This window comes from Panthera onca, chromosome C1 (genome assembly GCF_046562875.1).
Source record: "Panthera onca isolate mPanOnc1 chromosome C1, mPanOnc1 haplotype 2, whole genome shotgun sequence".
In the NCBI taxonomy this organism is placed as follows: Eukaryota; Metazoa; Chordata; class Mammalia; order Carnivora; family Felidae; genus Panthera; species Panthera onca.
In genome coordinates, this window is record NC_138346.1 from 55,581,147 (window position 1) to 55,599,369 (window position 18,223).

Sequence of the window (18,223 nt, forward strand, 5' to 3'; positions counted from 1 at the left end):
TATCCATTAACTGAAAAACAAGAGCCAATTAAATTCACTATGATCATTTCAGCTCTCATATGTCTGTGATGCTACTACTCCCATCCTGAATACTTCGGTGACATTTGGAGAGTGTGTACTATGGGCCAGAAAAGCACAGAACACTGGACACAATAACCTGAGATTTAGGGCCTACATTACAGTGAAGAAAAACATTTCGGCAAGTTACTTAACCCCTTTGTGCATTAGTTTTCTCATCTTTAAAATGGAGCTAATAATAATACTAACCAGTAGCATTGTTGTGAGGATTTAATAGTTAATTCAAGAAAAGCACTTAAAACAAAGGCTAGCACCTAGTGAACTGCATAACATCAGCTATTATTATTGTGTCTATGTTTTCACAGCTAATAGGACAATTCTTCCTACTAAGCCCTTTCATACATTCTTAGCCGGAGTGAAAAATGATTTTAAAAAGTGTCTGAAGGACTGGGCTATTAGAGGACATGTAACAAAGGCCTTAAAGTGTTCACATCCTTTTATCCTCAATATGGCCATTTTAGGGAATAGAGTTGTAAACAAAAATCTATGTACAAGGCCATTCATCAGGTTATTTATAATGCAGAAAAACCACCTGGCTGTCCCAACTAGAATAAGTAAAACATGGCACGTGCATAAAACGGAATATTCTGCACGTGTTAAAAATTAAGTTTAGCCAGGGGCTCCTGGCATTCAGCTAGAGTATCCAACTCTTGATTTTGGCTCAGGTCATGATCTCACTGTTTGTGGGTTCCAGCCCCACATCAGGCTCTGTGCTGACAGCGCAGAGCCTGCTTGGGATTCTCTCTCTCCTTCTCTGTCCCTTCTCCCCTTCTTTCAAAGTGAATAAATAAACAAAAAAATTTTTAAGTTTAGTTATCGAAACAGTGAAAGGATTAGAAGTTGCTATGGGTTGTTAGGAGGAAGGATGAATAGGTGGAACAGAGGACTTGGGGGCAGTAAAACTACTCTGTATGAAACTATAATGGTGAATACATGTCACTATACATTTGTCCAAATCCACAGAATATACAGCACGAAGAATGAACCTTACTGAAAACTGGACTTTGGGTGACGATGATGTGTCAGTGTAGATTCATCCATTTTAACAAATGTACCACTCTGGTACAGGGTGTTGATAGTGGAGGCTTGGCTTATTTGGGGTAGGGGGTATATGGGAAATCTCTATGCTTTGTGCTCAGCTTTGCTGTCAACCCAAAACTGTTCTATTTAGAAAAGTTTCTAAACCCAAAACTGTTCTGTTATAGAAAAGTAAAGTCTATTTTTAAAATTAAGTTTAGAAGAATGGAGATGATAAATAATCATGATTCATTGCTGAGTTAAAGAAAGCAATCTGTAAAGAAGTAAAAACATATATCCAAACATTAAAATTTTGTTTCCAGAAATGATATTTAAAAAAAAAAATTTTTAATGTTTTTACTTATTTTTGAAGGAGAGAGAGAGCGGGGGAGGGGCAGAGAGAGAGACACACACAGAATCCGAAGCCTGCTCCAGGCTCTAAGTTGTCAGCACAGAGCCTGGTGCGGGGCTTGAACTCACTAACTGTGAGATCATGACCTGAACCGAAGTCAGACGCTTAACCGACTGAGCCACCCAGGTGCCCCCAGAAACGGTATTTTTAAAAAAATTTTAATGTTTATTTATTTTTGAGAGAGAGGGAAAGAGACAGAGTGTGAGCAGCGGAGGCGCAGAGAGAGAAGGAGACACAGAATCCAAAGCAGGCTCCAGGCTCTGAGCTGGCAGCACAGAGTCTAACACGGGGCTCAAACTCATGAACTGTGAGATCATGACCTGAGCCAAAGTCAGATGCTCAACCAACTGAGCTACCCGGGTGCCATTAGAAACAGTCTTAAAGGTGATTTTTAAATATGTTTTTCTGTATTTGCAAAATTTTCTACAATGAGCTTGCATCACTTTAAATATGGCAGAAAGTTTTAGTACTTTCCTTTAAAATGTCACCTAGTTTTTAATTCAAAGTTATTGAAAAAAGACATGTTAAATAGAAAAGGAACAATCACTGACATAAACTGACATTTCTAACATCTCCACAAACCTGCAGAATCTCACGAATGACATAAAATCCTGTATCTTTGAGCTATCATGTACTCATTCATCCCACAAATATTAAACACCCATCATGAACTAGGTTCTGGGAATACAGCAATAACTAAGCTAGACAATGAAAGTTAGGAGACAAAAAAAAAAAAAAAACACCAAATAAACATATAAGGAAGATGTTCTCAGACTGGGATGCACGGGGGCGTGATAAACAGACATCAGCGGAGTGCTGGGGAGGGCCTCTCTGATATTCGAGCTGACATGGGAGAGGTGAGGAGGAGTCCAGGGGGGAAAGGTGCTCTAAAGGAAGAAAAAGAACAAGTGCCAAGGCCACGGAGTGGGACTAATCCAGGTTTATTAAAAGAACAGCAACAAGGTCACTGTGGTCATCAGTAAAAGTTGGGTCTTCACAGTTCTGCATCTAAAACACCTTGAAGCTACTGAACAATTATTATTTAAAATTGGTTAAGAGCCCAAGCTTCAGAGCCAGAGAGGTCTGACTCTACCTTGGTCACTTTCTGCAGGTGGACTGTGAGTTGGTTACCTCCTGTCTGGACCACAGCTTCCTCATCCATAAGATGGAAGTAACAATAGCTACTGCAAGAGCATCTGCAAGGCTTTAAACAAGAGGATAATCATCTCAAATGTTTAGGAGAATGCTTGCCAGACAAAAAATGCTAAACAAATGGTAGCTAGTCTTAAAAGTGCCCTTTAGAGAATTAGAGAATAAGAAAGAAAGAAAGAAACAAACAAACAAACAAACAAACTAGAAATTTTACTATATATGAATCACATCAATATAAATAAATGTATCTAATCTGACTTGGTGCTTCTTTTGGTTTAATGTCATGTCCCAGAAATTCTATTATATGCTATTTTGTCAAGAAAAGTCAATAAATCCCCAACCAAATCTCTCTGACCCCAGGAAGGATGAGGAGGGAATGCTTTTCATGCCCTTTCTTTAAACCTCCTTCTCTGTGAGTCTTCTGTTATATTTGTGATAGCCCATTTCTCTTCCTAAAAGTTCTTCCCTGTCTTGACTCAGGGACATGACTCTCAGTCTTTCGCCTATCCATCTATCTGTTCCTCCTCTACCCCAGACTTCTCCTTCTGGTCTTCCCACTCTCTAAAAATGTCATCTGTTCCTAAACTTTTATCCATGCCCCTCTTAACCACAAAACCTCCTGGGATACCACACAGCACTAAATCACATTCTCGGTGTGACACTTAACCTCATTACATTTGATATTATACTAAGTTATATCTTATCTCCCATATTGGAAGGGCAGGTTCTTCAAAGCAGGATTGACAGCTAAATCATCTTTATTTCTCCCTTTAGACCTAACAAAACCTCTTGAACATAGTCGTTTTTATCAGTAACTACGTGGGTAAGCATATAAAACACTTTTAACAGATTAATAACATTAAAACAGAGCCTTAGAAATACTGTTGGCAATTTTCTTATCTCTCTCAAATTAGCTTTTGATCTGTAACAAGGCATAAAAGACATTATGACTATATTTACATTTTACATAGTAAGTATCTAACTAATGAATAATGTAGTTAATTTTCCATTAACATGGTGTTACGTAGCACTTACTATGTACCCTGTTCTTAGAAATGTATATGCATTCACGCATTCTATCCTCCTAACAATCCTCTGTGTTAGGCACTATTTTTATATTTTCCATTTTAGGAAACTAAAGCAAAGAAGAGCCAATCGACTTTATTCAAAGTCACACAACTGGACAAAGCCAAGCCAGGATTTGAACCCAGGCAGCCTTGGCCCCAGTCTGTGCTTATAACACTAAGCCTTACCTAAACAGCCACTCTCTAGAACAATCTAATTTTACATAAGCATTTTTGAACCCATCTAGAACTTTTACAGAAGCTTGCTATTCATAAGTAACATATTTTTTTCTATAATATAAACAAATATATCTGTATTAACCACATCAAAGTTCTGGCTAAAGTATGCATATATAATACACTAATGCAAGTATCATAGTACCAATTTTACATTAAATAGTGCAATATTTTAAGTTACCTCATCTTAACTTCTGAATGTTACCAATCTAACACGGAATATTCTTGAGTATCCTGGGAAATTTATATTTTCATATAGATTTTTCTGTATTCTGAATCCATTTTTAAATTCAAGAAAACTAAGAATTTTCATGAATATGTAACATAAATCACACTAATGGTTCTTAGCATTAGTGTCACAGAGGACAACTATAATAATGCTATAATCTTGTTGAAAATGACAATTTAATATATGATGTTAGATTTTTAAAGGCTATACTTAGCCCTAATTAATTTACCTCTAGAAAATAATCTCCATTACTACAAAGTCTGCTTAATTCCCAGATGTTATACTTAAAGCTTTTAGGTTAATAAATCCAAAAATAGTAGAGAATTCTATTATTAAAATGCAAAACAAACTTTTAATGAACAAAATTCTTAAAATAACATAAGCCACTGCTTGTAGGTCTGATTTCTCAGCAGTTAATTTTTAAAGAAAAATTGTTTCAGTCTTTGCCTCACCAAAAGTAAAAAACATCCAAGAGTGTTCAAAAGTAAAATCCTATTGACTAATCATAAAAGTAACCTGCCAAGGGGCACCTGGGTGGCTGTTGGTTAAACGCCTGACTCTTGATTTCGGCTCAGGTCATGATTTCATGGTTTGTGGGTTCAGCTCTGCATCCACTGACAGCACGGAACCTGCTGGGGATTCTCTCTCCCTCTGTCTCTGCCTATCCCCAGGGTGCTCTCTTTCTCTCAAAAACAAACAAACAAACAAAACTTTAAAAAAAGTAGCCTGCCAAAACCAGACACTCTTTTTACCCTTTTAAAGAGTGTAACACCTAAAGTATGCAGCCTAGACTCCGACAAGCTCATTCCCCGGGTCCTCACACTTGCTGTTCCCTCTGGCAGGAAAGGATCTGGACCCAGATTTGTTCACAACCTGCTCTTTCCCATCCTTCAAGTCCAGCTCAAATGTCTCCACCTAGCAAGGCCTTCTGCCTGGACAGTTCACCCAAATAAGTCATTGTTATGGATTGAATTGTATCCCCCCAAAAGATACGCCAAATTCCTAACCCCCCCCCCATACCTCAGAATGTGACCTCATTCAGAAATAAAATTGTTGCAATGTAAGTAGTTAAGATGAGGTCATACTGGAGTAGGATTAGCTCTTAATCCATCATGACCAGTGTCCTTATTCAAAGAGGAGACACACAAACACAGAGAAGGCCATGGGAAGAAGGTAAGCAGAGACTGAGTTATGCCACAGCAAGTCAAGGAACGCCTGGGGTCACCAGAAGGTAGAGGAGACAAGGAGAGACACATCTTGATTTTGGACTTCTAGCATCTAGCACTGAGAAAGTACATTTCTATTGTTTTAAGCCACCCAGTTCCTGGTGCTTTATTACGGCAGGGCTAGGAAACTAATATACCCACCACCATTATTAACTGCTCTCTGACCCATCAATCACTTTCCTTGTCCTTACAGTTCTCAATGGTATCTAAAACGGCAAATGACTGTCTTTTATTTTTCAGTTACTTTTACTGACTGCCTTCCTTCATTAGAACATCAGCCTCATGAGCGAAGAGGCCTTTTCTGACTTCAAAGCAGAGCCTGGCACACAGTAGGTGATCAAGAAATATTCTGTTAAATAAATTGATGACCTTGAGAAAGATGACAGGATTAAAGAACGCCAAATGATCATTCACCTCCCACACTCTCAGCAAGTATAAACTGGCCCTAAAAAAGAAGCTCCTGTTTTACTTGGGAGGACAAAATCCGCAAGGGGCGGCCAAAGGGAAGACCCATGGTGGAACAGGAACGAGAAGGAGCCTCTGAGTTGTAGGGGACAGTGACTGCTGTGGGGTTTCAGGAATGAGAAGGTAAGAAGGGGCAAGAAGGAAGTGATGGGAGAGAGAGACCTGCCTGTGGCAAGGGCAAGAGCCGGTGACGGAAGCTGAGAAGAGACAAAATGCCACTGGGTGGGGAGAGGGAAGGGCAGCATCCTTGCAACTGCCAGAAATGGGCTGACCTAGGGGACTGAGGGCTGCTTTACCCCACGTTGATTAGAAATCAGGATTTTCTACTTACTTAACAAACTAATTTTCAACGAACCATAATAATGATAATTAAAAAGGATTGTAACAATTTTTAGAAAAAGTATTTTGCAACATGATTCCTACGATCATCACCAAAGTTTTCCTTTCCTTTAGTATAACTCATAACTATTCATATCATTGCTTATTAAATTCATATCGGCATATTATTGTTCCTCCCAAAGCTATGACCCACTAACTATTCAGTTGCTACCTTGGCTTTCTCCATCTTACTAATCTCTACCTCAATATTCAGCATCGCTTTGTGGGCTCTAAGATGGCAAAGGCATGATGAAACAATCCCACTGAAGAAAGCATGTGTTTAACAGTAGAGCACCAGAAAAGGTTTTAGAAGTTATAAAAATATTCCGAGGAATGGGTATTTCAAGGTATGAAGGGGAGAGTCTTATCTATACAACAAGGAGGGTGGAAGAGACCAGCGATTCTTAGAACGAGCTCCCAAAACCAAGGGCACTTTAAAAAAATGCATATTCTGGGGCGCCTGGGTGGCTCGATCGGGTGAGCGTCCGACTCTTGGTTTCGGCTCAGGTCATGATCTCACAGTTCGTGGGTTCAAGTCTTGCATCAGACTCCACACTGACAGTGCAGAGTCTGCGTGAGATTCTCTCTCTCCCTCTGTCTGCCCCTCCCCCCTTTTTCCCTTTCTCTCAAATAAATAAACTTAAAAAAATAAAAACGCATATTCCTAGACACCGCATCACACCTCAGGAAAAATGGCTGCAACCCATAACGTAACATTTTTCTCTGTACTACCACTGTAAACCACCTCTGAGGGAGTCAGAGTACCAATTAATACCATCACCATGTCTGCATTCTTGCCGCCTCAGGTTTCTGCCACCATCTTCTTCAATGTCTCCTCTCTCTGAACTCTCATCTGCACCCTGTTCCTAATCAGTGTTCCTTGGGTCTCCCTCCCAGTGAGAACAGTTAGCTGGGAGCCCAGTGGCAAGACCAGGGACACCAAGCAAACCGATGCATGACAACTCTGTCCCAAAGGGCAACTTGTGATTTCCCTCCTCTTTGGACTGTAGCCTGTCAGAGTAGTAGTAAGGGTGAGTCTTCACGGCAACTACCATTTTCATTCAGTCCAGAATGGGCCCCACATTTCCAAAGCAATGCTATTGGTTATAACTACTCAACATTCTTGATCAGTACAACTGATCCTCAAGACTTTTTTTATTGAAATATAACGGACAGACAATATACTATTCATTTTAAGTGTACATCATATGATCTGACATTTTTATACATTATGAAATGATCCCACTTATTAGTCTAGTTACCTTCTGTCACCATACAAAGCTGTTACAATATTAGTAACTATATTCCCTATGCTGTACATTGCATCCCCATGACTGAAATATCTTATAACTGAAGTTTGCACCTCTTAAAGAAATATTAAAATTAACTTGGTTTGAATAGATAATATGTTCATATGCTTAAAAATTCAAAAGTAAGGGATATACTAAATAAGTGTCCTAAGTAAGTGTCCTTCCATCCCCACCCAACCGTCCAATTTTCTTCCCCAGAGTCAATCACTGTCAGCAATTCCTTGTGTCATCTTCCAGAGACAGTCTTTTTCAAAAAAAAAAAAAATTTAACATTTATTCACTTTTGAGAGACAGAGTGCAAGCAGGGAAGGGGCAGGGAGAGGGAGACACAGAATCCGAAGCAGGCTCCAGGCTCTGAGCTGTCAGCACAGAGACCGACGTGGGGCTTGAACTCACAAGCTGTGAGATCAGGACCTGAGCCAAAGTCAGACGCTTAATCAACTGAGTCACCCCGGTGCCCTAGACATAGTCTTTACACATAAACACATATTTATAAACTCATATTTAATACCAATGGCCATATACCACTCTGTACCTTGATTTGTTCCCTTATTATATCTTAGAGATCATTCCATATCAGCAAATATAAAATAATCTCACTCTTTTTAACAGCTACTTAGTTTTGTTTCTGCTCATAATTTTTTAACCAATCCCATATGAATAGATATTTAGCTTTCTCTAAGTCTTTTGCCATTACAGACAATGTTGCAATGGACATCTTTGTGCAAATTTGTTTCGGATGTACAAGTAGAACTATAGAAAAATTTCTTATTAGTCAGTCAGAGAAAGACAAATATCATATGACTTCACTCCTATGAGGACTTTAAGACACAGAACAGATGAACACAAGGGAAGGGAAGCAAAAATAATATAAAAACAGGGAGGAGGACAAAACATAAAAGACTCTTAAATATGGAGAACAAACAGGGTTACTGGAGGGGTTGTGGGAGGGGGGATGGGCTAAATGGGTAGGGGCATTAAGGAATCTACTCCTGAAATCATTGTTGCACTATATGCTAACTAACTTGGATGTAAATTTAAAAAATAAAATAAAAAAATAAATGCTTAAAAAATAAAAATAAATTAAAAATATAAAATAAAAAAAGAACAAAAAAAAATTTCTTAGATTTTCCAGGATGAGAAGGTAGGTGAGTTTTTAATTTTGGTATCCACAGATGCTGTACCATTTTGTACCCCTATCAACAGCATATGAGCCTTTCAGCTTCCCTAAAGCCTTGCCACCATAAGGGATTAATAAACATCAAAGATCTTTGCCAACTTAATAGGTTAAATAGTTTAAAATTGCATTTCTCTTATCATGAGTTAATTTCATCTTTTTAAGCACCATTCGTAATTCCTTTTCTGTGAACTATTTGTTTGTTCCTTTGCCCCCTTTCCTGTTAGATTAACAGTTATTTTTCTTGTTGATCTATAGGAGCTCTTTGGATATTGAGGAATTAAGCCTTGTCTGTGACATGATACAGTTTCTTTCTCATGTGGTCATGTTTATCTTCTCTCTGTACAGATAATATTTTTCCTTAAATGGAATTTAATTTATCACCATTTATCTTACTTATTCTGCATTCTTCAAGATAGTTCGAAGTTGATTTTTTTGTTAAGTGTAGAGGCAGATATCTTCCCTTGTATCTGATTTCCATCAGCTGGGACTGAAATGAGACTATAAGACAAGCTGGGATAGAATACCCATGTCCTTCTCTCCCTGACCTTCCTCCTCCATCACTCTGAGCTCTTTCAGACCTTGCTTGCTGCTCTCTCACTTTCTTCACCGAGTTTCACGTGAACCCTACATTTGCTTGGCCTACCTTGGAGCTCACACTCTTTTTATAGTTCTTGCTTCCATTTGAAGTTTACAGAGATCAAAAAGAATTTCATTAATGTCTTTTCATAATCAACATGCCATTCAAACTGTGCTGCTTTTTCTATTCTAGGAAAATTATACAACAAAAACTGCTCAGATTGTTGCCTGATGGGGTGCGAATATGCAAAAGATTGTCTAGCTGCTACAGATAAACAGAAAGCAAAAATGTTATCTTAATTTAAAATAAAAAAAATCAGACTTCATCTCCAGAAATGACATGAAACAATTTTTTTTAATTTTTAGCGTTCCTTTAGATACTTTATTCTTGAAACTTTAGTCATTGATAATAGTTTGTTACTTATAGCAACATTGTATAATATACAAAAAATCAAAGTAACTTGTTCAAATTAGGATAAAACTTAGGTACCGTATAGGAGATGTAAAATAAACCTATGGCTAAAAATTGAGGCCAGGTTTATTTTAGGTTTGACTTTTGAAAAAAAAAAAAGGTTCTAAAAATACACTGCTGTTGTTCTCCCTTCTACTTCCACACTCTTTTCAAAAGGTGGGTAGGTCTGTCTCAAGATCTTTGGTGAGAACTGCCTCGATATGATGCAAGATCAAAAAGTAGAAGTTAATGTTCTATTCCTGACTCCATTCCCTCCACACGTTGATTGTCTCTTATATTAGCATATGGAAAGAGAATGACAAAGGAAAAGAGATAGAAAAGTACACAGCACTGGATAATTTAATTTTTCTCTATCCTTTCCTGTCCATGGAGTTAAAAGACAAAGCTATGAGTATCAAAATAGCAAACAGCCAAAATTTTTGAATAATGATATTTGTAGTGTTCATTCTTCTCATCATACCCTCAGAACAAAGTCTTTTTTCTAAACCCACCCCCCCCAAAATTAAAAATGGATATATGTATGATTTCACTTTCTATACCAGACATTCAAGAAGGAGAATGATGCAAAAGAGGATTAAAATTCCACTGGAGAGGTTGCTATCGGTTCATTTTCTCATTCATTTACCCATAATTTAGGGAAGAGCATTATTTCCTGTTATCCCCAACAGAAGCAAATTCTTTGGCACATTATTTTCTAGCTATATTTGCACACGGGGCTTGCACCTCACTGGGCAAATCTCTAAGCCTCAGGTTATCCACCTGGAAAACAGGAGAGGCTGGAAAAGAAGATGTTTTTTGTTTGTTTTAAGATTTATTTATTTTTGAGAGAGAGCACAAACAGGGAAGGGGAAGAGAGGGGGACAGAAGACCTGAAGCAGGCTCTGTGCTGACAGCAGTGAGCCCATTGCAGGGCTTGAACTCACAAACTGTGAGATCATGACGTGAGCCAAAGTTGAACACTCAACCACCTGAGCCACCCAGGTGCCCCCAGAGTAGAAGATCTCTTAAACCTCTTTCAGCTCTAACATCTTATGAATCAATATGAAGGTCATTCAAGCAGCAACACATCAAGCAAAGATAAGTATTTCTAGTGCCTGAGTATTTTCTTCATATATTGTATAAATTCATATATAGGTTTTCTTGAGTAGAGAAAAATATAATCCATCGTCTCTAAAGCAGAAGATAATTCTTGGTGTATTAATCATGAATTTTTTGCACCTAGCGTCAACACTGGTGAAACACATTCAAAGTACAATCTGCCAGTATCTCATTTAAAGGTACTTATTTAGGGGCGCCTGGGTGGCTCAGTCAGTTGAGCGTCCGACTTTGGCTTGGGTCATGATCACGTGGTCTGTGGGTTTGAGCCCTGTGTCGGGCTTTGTGCTGACAGCTCAGAGCCTGGAGCCTGCTTCGGATTCTGCGTCTCCCTCTCTCTCTCTGCCCCTCTCCTGCTCATGCTCTGTCTCTCTCTCTCTCTCTCTCTCTCTGTCAAAAATAAATATAAACATTAAAAAAAATTTTTAAGGTACTTATTTAAACTTACTTTTACGTAAACTTGTTTACATATTTACTTATTTAAACTTATTTGAAGTTTAAGAACTTAGTCACCTACTTAACACTCTCTCTAACCCAATTTTCCCTTAGATAGTCCTGGATATTCAGCTACTTGGCTTGGCCTCCTCTCTAGCTCTGCTGTTTGACAGCTTACTGCAGATTTGGAGACACTGGCCTTGTTAGATGGAATACCATCACAAAGGGTAGGTTTTACTTTCATAAACTGCCAAAGCAGTAGCAGAAAGAGTCATCGGATTGTTCTGCTTCCTTTCGTTAATGTAATCCTTACAGTTTACAGATATTTAACATTTACATTATAATTTATTCTAGTATAAAAACTATACTAAGGGGCACCTGGCTGGCTCAGTCAAAAGAGCATGTGACTCTTGATCTCAGGGTCATGAGTTCAAGCCCCAGGTTGGGGTTAGAGATTACTAAGAAACAGAGATAAACTTTCAAAAAAAAAAAAAAAGGACTGATTTTAAAAACTACACTACTGGGGCGCCTGGGTGGCTCGGTCGGTTGGTGTCCGACTTCGGCTCAGGTCATGATCTCACGGACCGTGAGTTCGAATCCCGCATCGGGTTCTGTGCTGACAGCTCAGAGCCTGGAGCCTGTTTCAGATCCTGTGTCTCCCTCTCTCTCTGCCCCTCCCCTGTTCATGCTCTGTCTCTCTCCATCTCAAAAATAAATAAACGTTAAAAAAAAAATTAAAAAAAAAAAAAAAAACTACACTACTGTACCAAGTAAGCGAACATAAACTCAAAGAGAAAGAGTTCATATAACTCAACAGGAACATCATCTTGAGACCACCATGATTCAGTATATTCAATTCCCTATAATACTATGTTGGATCTTTTAATAGACATTCATATTTGTCTATTTTCTATTTTTCCCTTTAAAAACCAATTCAGCACTAGGACACACTCCATTCGTTACAAATCTGACTTCACTCACCCAGCTCTCCCTTTCCTGATCCCTTTGTCCTGTTTGACAACATTTAAGTGTCCATGACAAAAGGACTTACAATGAGTTTAAAACCTTCTGCTTTAAAAAGCCGATAAAACAGAAGTACATTTAAAGTAACTGTTCTTTGCAGGCGCTGCATTTTTTTTCCCCATAGCACTCTCAATTCAAGGAGGTCTAAACATAAATCTGGAAAAAGTTTAAGGAACAAAAGAAAAAATAGATACTTCATGCAAATTCTAAAACCAAAGCCAGATCCACCCCACACACATGCATACATATTCAATAGTGACTTGTTTTTGGTAGATTCTGTTTTGGGTAGGTCCCTGAGGGCAGAAAGGTTTACGACCCAACACTTAATATGGTGTCTGGTACATAGTAGGTGCTCAGTAAAGGCTACGTGAATGAAGAAGAAAGGCACTTGATGGCCCATGTCACCTTCACATAAGACCCACAGACTCTGGTCACTTCTCTGTGAAAGTGATCAGCTCAGGGTTTGGTAACTGAATGGATGGATGCAAAACTGCCTCCAAAGTTCTTGGAAACTCAGAACCATGCCAGAAACCATGCCAATTTCACTAACTGAGATGTGTATCATGTCAGTTATCCCTACAATTAATTTTAGCTCATTGTTTTGACCAAAGCTACTAAGTCCACCCTGGTTTTCAAATCATTAAATATTTATATCTATTGAGGCGATGTGGGGAAGGTGTAGCTGAAGCAAGGAATGTGACTAATCATTCACATGAGAGAGTAGAGAGAGAGTCCTTTACTCTCGTAGGAGCTTTTAGATAATTTCTGACTATAATGGTAAGCAACAACCTTTTTCCTTTGGAAGGTCTATCTTTTCCTTTTTCTTTTTTTCTTTAAGATACTGCCACATTTCCATTCAACTGCTGTTGGAACCACAACCAAGATGTCAAGATGTTCTCCAAATCACTATGCCAAGGAAAGGCAATTGAGGACTAGATTGCCTTGGAGAAAACTATACAGCCACTAATCATTGTATCAGCTGGTGCGAAATCAGTGAGAAAATAACATTAGAGAGGATGAGAAGACATCAAGAAATATATGTAAAATCAGAAAAGGAATTTTAAAATATGATGAGAAAATGCTGAATACCTATCATAATATTGACAAATTAAAATGCCAGCTAAAATGGTATTCAATCAAAGTGACACTATATATTATCCCAGAATAGCCCTAGAAATAAAAAGCCTTATCCTGTCCCCACAGGAGGGCACAAGCAACTCTTTATTATAATGAAGAGAACCTAAAAGATTGAAACCCTTTATCTTTTTCAATGGAGTATATATCAGAGAATATAAACGCATGCGCCATTACTTTCCAACATTAGATGGCAAACAGCATGAAAGCAAACATTAGCCCTAAAGACTCTAGTCCCTCAATCACATCTTGTTCCCTGCACCCATGGGAAGTGGCCATTAGTATCTTCATTTTAGATGTGCCATAACTGAAGATCAGAGGGGTTTTTCCCCCCAAATTACATACAACTAGTAAACTGTCCAGAAAGATTTGATTTCAACCCTTGTGGTTGTGATGCCAGTACACTCTCAATTCCATGAACCCTACTCACTGCCAATGCCAAAACATCTTCTTCACACCTTAAACCATTAATCCATAACCTCCTTTACACAAGTAAATAAAAAATTACACAGATGAATTTTATGTACTCTTCCCTCTCAGATAATCTTCCACGTGCAACAGATACATCATTAGAAAATCCCATTCTTCGCTGTGAGTGTCCTAACTGCCCACCAGCTCCATGCCCAAATTTTCAAACATGAGCTTGAATATCTATTACCCCACACTTGACACGTCTAAATCCTATTAAAATCTCCTACCACAACTTCTCTATTTCTTTTAATTATAGTGAAACATCTTTGACTCCTTCCTCCTCTTCTTATTTAGGATCTTAAGTCTTGGATTCTCCTCCCAGTGTCTTTTAAAATCCATTCTTTCCTTTTAGTTCTCGCCAAGTGGAGAACTCTCATCTCAATCAGCCAGGTATTCCTAGCCAGTATCCTGCCTGAATCTCTCCCCCTCCCACCCCCACCTCCCAATCTATCAGTTTTCCAGACTTTTTAATAAACTCTTTGAGTGGTTCACTGTTGGAAAATTTCCCATGGCTGTTTCCACTTGTGTTCATTTCCTCTGTCCAAGATGGCTGAAGTTCCTCTTCTCAGCAAGGCCACTTCCTGCTCATCTTCCCTGTAAGCCTCTGCTGTGAACTCTATGCAATACATGCCTATGCACAGGGACTGCTTCCTTGTCCCTCAGCTGACATCTTGTGGGTCTTTTAGTACAGTAGCCTGTTCTGCCTTGTGTTAACTCTATATTGTCCTTATTTTCTTTTTCCTTAGAATTTTAAGCTATTACTGATCTATGCATGACCCCCCCTTTTTTTTTTAAATATAATGATCACTTAAGAACTTACCACCAACTCTAACTACTAGATCATTACCAATAACTTATATCCATCTGTGTGTTCCTCCTCATGACATCTGCCTGGTCCTCCCAGAAGACAACTGCTATCCTAGGTTTTAAGTTTATCATGCTCTTGCTTTAAAACAAACAAACTAAGTAACTAACATGCATTTCAACACATACACATATATAAATGCTTGTTTTTATTTGATGATTTGTGTTTGCTTATTTCCCTGGCTTGTGTAAATTAGTATAACAATTTTGGGAAATAATTTGGCAATGTCTAGTAAGTTGAACTCACACGTCCTACAAATCAGCAATTCTGTACGGTGGTATTTACCCAAAAGAAACACTTGCACTGTGCCCCAGGAAACATGAATGATCAGAGCAGCACACCTAGCAATTTTTTTTTTAAGTAGAAACAAAAAAAGGCCATTGGCAGAACAGGGAAACATTACTATAGACACATAATGGAATAATGTGCAGCAATGAAAGTGAATGAACTACAGCTGTATACAACATGGATGAATCTTGGTGACAATATGTTCAATGGAAAAAAATTCCCAGAAGTCAATGGGTAGTATGAGACCTTTTTTGGAAGATTAAAAACAAAATAAAAAAAAAAGTATTATAATTATTACTTAACCTTTGCAGTTAAAAAAAATCTCTCTTTTGAGAATTCATGACTTATCTGCCCAAACTAGTCTACAAATTCTTGAAGGCAGAGTCATCTTTACTTCTCATGTGTATTTCCCACAGTGCCTACACCAATGTCTTGAACAGGTAGATGCTCAATAAGTTATTATCCATTGAATGATTACTGAATGCTACCTAAACAAGGCATTTTAATGAAATTTAAATCTTCTCCCTCATCCAGTAGATTCATGAATAAAGTCACATAAAACTTTTACCTACTTATGCATTAACCTAATTCTATTTCTGCAATGGTACTACAGATCTCCAACCACACATATTTCATCTTAGAAGGACTTCACCTTTCTTCTTGGAGTAAGGTAACATAAGGTTAAAGCAATCCAGGGACAAGAAAACTTATGAGATCCTGCAAAAGTTCGGCAGAATCACAGGACACTATACCAAGAGACATCTGATGAACCACCATGATTTGAAACTGAGACATCCCAAGAGGAATCCAGCCACTGAATGCACAACTGAGCCAATCAACATCAAAGCTGAAAATATGGGCAAAAACTGGATTTTTAGGTTTTCTAAAAGCAAAGATTTTCATTAGAAAATATTTTGTTTCCACTCTGAGGGGAAAAAAAAATTACTTCTTAGGGGGAAACACAGGAAATCCCGGGGTAAAAGAATAACTGGAATACTATTCCACCAATCAGGGCCTTCCTTCTAACTCAAGGAGGACTATGCAGAGTCTCCATAGGTGATTAGAGGGGAGCTACACTGCAGCTTCCCTCCGACCTTGGGAACTCTGCTCACTCTGAGTTACTGCGAGGTCTCCCGTTTCATTTATTATTAGTCTTTGTATCTGCAATGCTGTAGCTTTGGTGAGGACTATCAACACTGTGAGCCTGCAGTACCCAAAACTGTAGAAATGCTTCCAAAAAACAAATGGGAGGGGAGGAGGGAGGAAAAATCACAACCAAGAGAAAAACAAAGTTAATGATATGAAGACGGGATGTTTTTAAATTTCACCTTTGAAGAAAGACTGCATTTACTAATCAGCTCTGTGATCTACAACTAGCCGCTGGCAGGCAATTTATTTTTTAATTAAGAAAAGATGTCCAAGAAAAATGATTTTGTTGTTTAGGAAAAACAAAACAAGACAAAACAAAAGTGAATATAACAATTTGCCAAAACTAGTCCAGCGATTTAAAAAAAGAAAATTCATATGGAGGAAACAACCTATAGGACTTTGCGTCTTGGAGAAAGAAATAATCTGGCAACCCAGTGGGTTCACTTAGTTTCGTGTCATTTGCTTCATGTCCATTATGTAATGCTTTCCCCAGCTTTAGGTCTGTATGTTTAAGCTACCGTTCAGGTATATCACAGAATTGCCACAAAATCAGGATCTGGTCATAACTTTCAAAACCATCTTCAAAGGTGTCACGCAAATGTGTCTACAACAGTAGAGGCTTTTTGAAAAATCTGCTGGTGTCATTACTTCTTCCCGGCTTCCTCCCCAGGTCTCCCTACCCCTCCTCCCCCAGCATCCCCGGCGACACGATCTGCGGGCAGCTCCCGGCTCGATGCAGGGGAAGCACGTCTTAACTGCAATGCAAACGTTGTCCCGGTCTGAACCAGGGAAGGCAGTCTCGGCCCTGGCTGGAGGTGTGGACCAAGGCTGCAGGGAAGGCTGCAGGGGAGCCAGCAGCGGGTGGACAGGGGTGCCCCGCGAGGGCAGTCCGCAGTGCACGCGCACAATAAAACCCAATGCACAACTTCCCCAGCCGCTCCTCTCGGCTGCCCGGATTCGCTGGGAGGTGCGGCGTAGGCGTTAGCTGGAGCAGGCGCGGGCGCCGGCGCTCTCACCGCGCGGGTTCGGTTCTCCGCTGACAATTACATCAGTCCTTCTCCCGGCCCCAGCTTCAATCCCCGGCAGCCGAGGGGGAGCGGGGGCGCCGGGCAGCGCGGAGGAATGCGGGCGTGAGAGCCCGGCGGCCGGAATTCCCCAACCACGAGGGGGAAGGGAGGGCGGCGAACGGGGACCTTGACCCAGACACCCCCTCCCACCTTGGCCGTAGGGCCGGACAGGCATCGCCGCCCCCGCCGCCCGGGCCCACCGGCCGGCCGGGGAAACCCCCAGGGGGCGACGACGCCTCGAGGGCCCAAAGCCCGGGTGCCCAGCCGCGCGTCCCTCCGAGTCCTCGGCCCTCCGGACGCGCACAATGCCCCCGGGCCGCGGTGCGGGCACCGCTGTGGCGGCTCCCGGGGTCCCCCTGCGCCAGGACACGTACCTGGAGGGCAAGCAGCGGCGCCGCCGAGTCTGCGGCGGCAGCGGCGGCGGCGGCGGGAGGCGGCTCCGGCAGGCGGGCGGGCGGGCGGGCGGACGAGCGCGCGGGCTGGCCGGGGAGCGGAGGCGCGGGCGCCGCCTGCGCGGAGCCGCGGACTCCAGCACCGACAGCGGCGGTGGCGGCGGTGCTGCGCCTCCAGTGGTCCGCCGCGCCGCAGCCCCTCCTCTCCCACGGGCGGGGCGCGCTGGCGGGGCGGCGCTCCCGGCTCCCCGCCCCCGGCTCCCGCTAGCCGCCCAGGCCGGAGCGGCCCCGCGGGCGGCGGGCTCTCCCGCCGCGCGCCCGCCCCGCCGGCCCCCTTCTCCGCGCCGCCCGCTGAGCTCCCGGCCGGGCTCGCCGAGCTTCCGACGCGCGGGATCCCACTGTCTGGCCTCCCCCCACCCCCCCCCCCCCCGGCCCGGCCCCCTGGGGACCCCTGGGGTCCAGAGATAACCGCCGCGGAGACCCTGGCCGGGAATCTCCGGGCCTGAGA

General features: G+C 41.1%; 1 protein-coding gene across 16 annotated transcripts in view; it reads right to left on the reverse strand.

The window, feature by feature from the left end:
- The window catches only part of OSBPL6 (oxysterol binding protein like 6), a 214,256-nt gene extending 196,376 nt beyond the window's left edge, over nt 1-17,880 (reverse strand). For 8 of the 16 annotated variants that reach the window (XM_060621940.3, XM_060621947.3, XM_060621946.3 and 5 more), the window contains exon 1: nt 17,698-17,879. The gene's annotated coding sequence lies outside the window, so the exon portion shown is untranslated. Of the gene's footprint in view, nt 1-17,697 lie in introns of all 16 variants that reach the window. The other 8 variants (XM_060621950.3, XM_060621954.3, XM_060621948.3 and 5 more) reach the window with 3 other exon arrangements.
- Between the last annotated feature and the right edge of the window lie 343 nt (nt 17,881-18,223).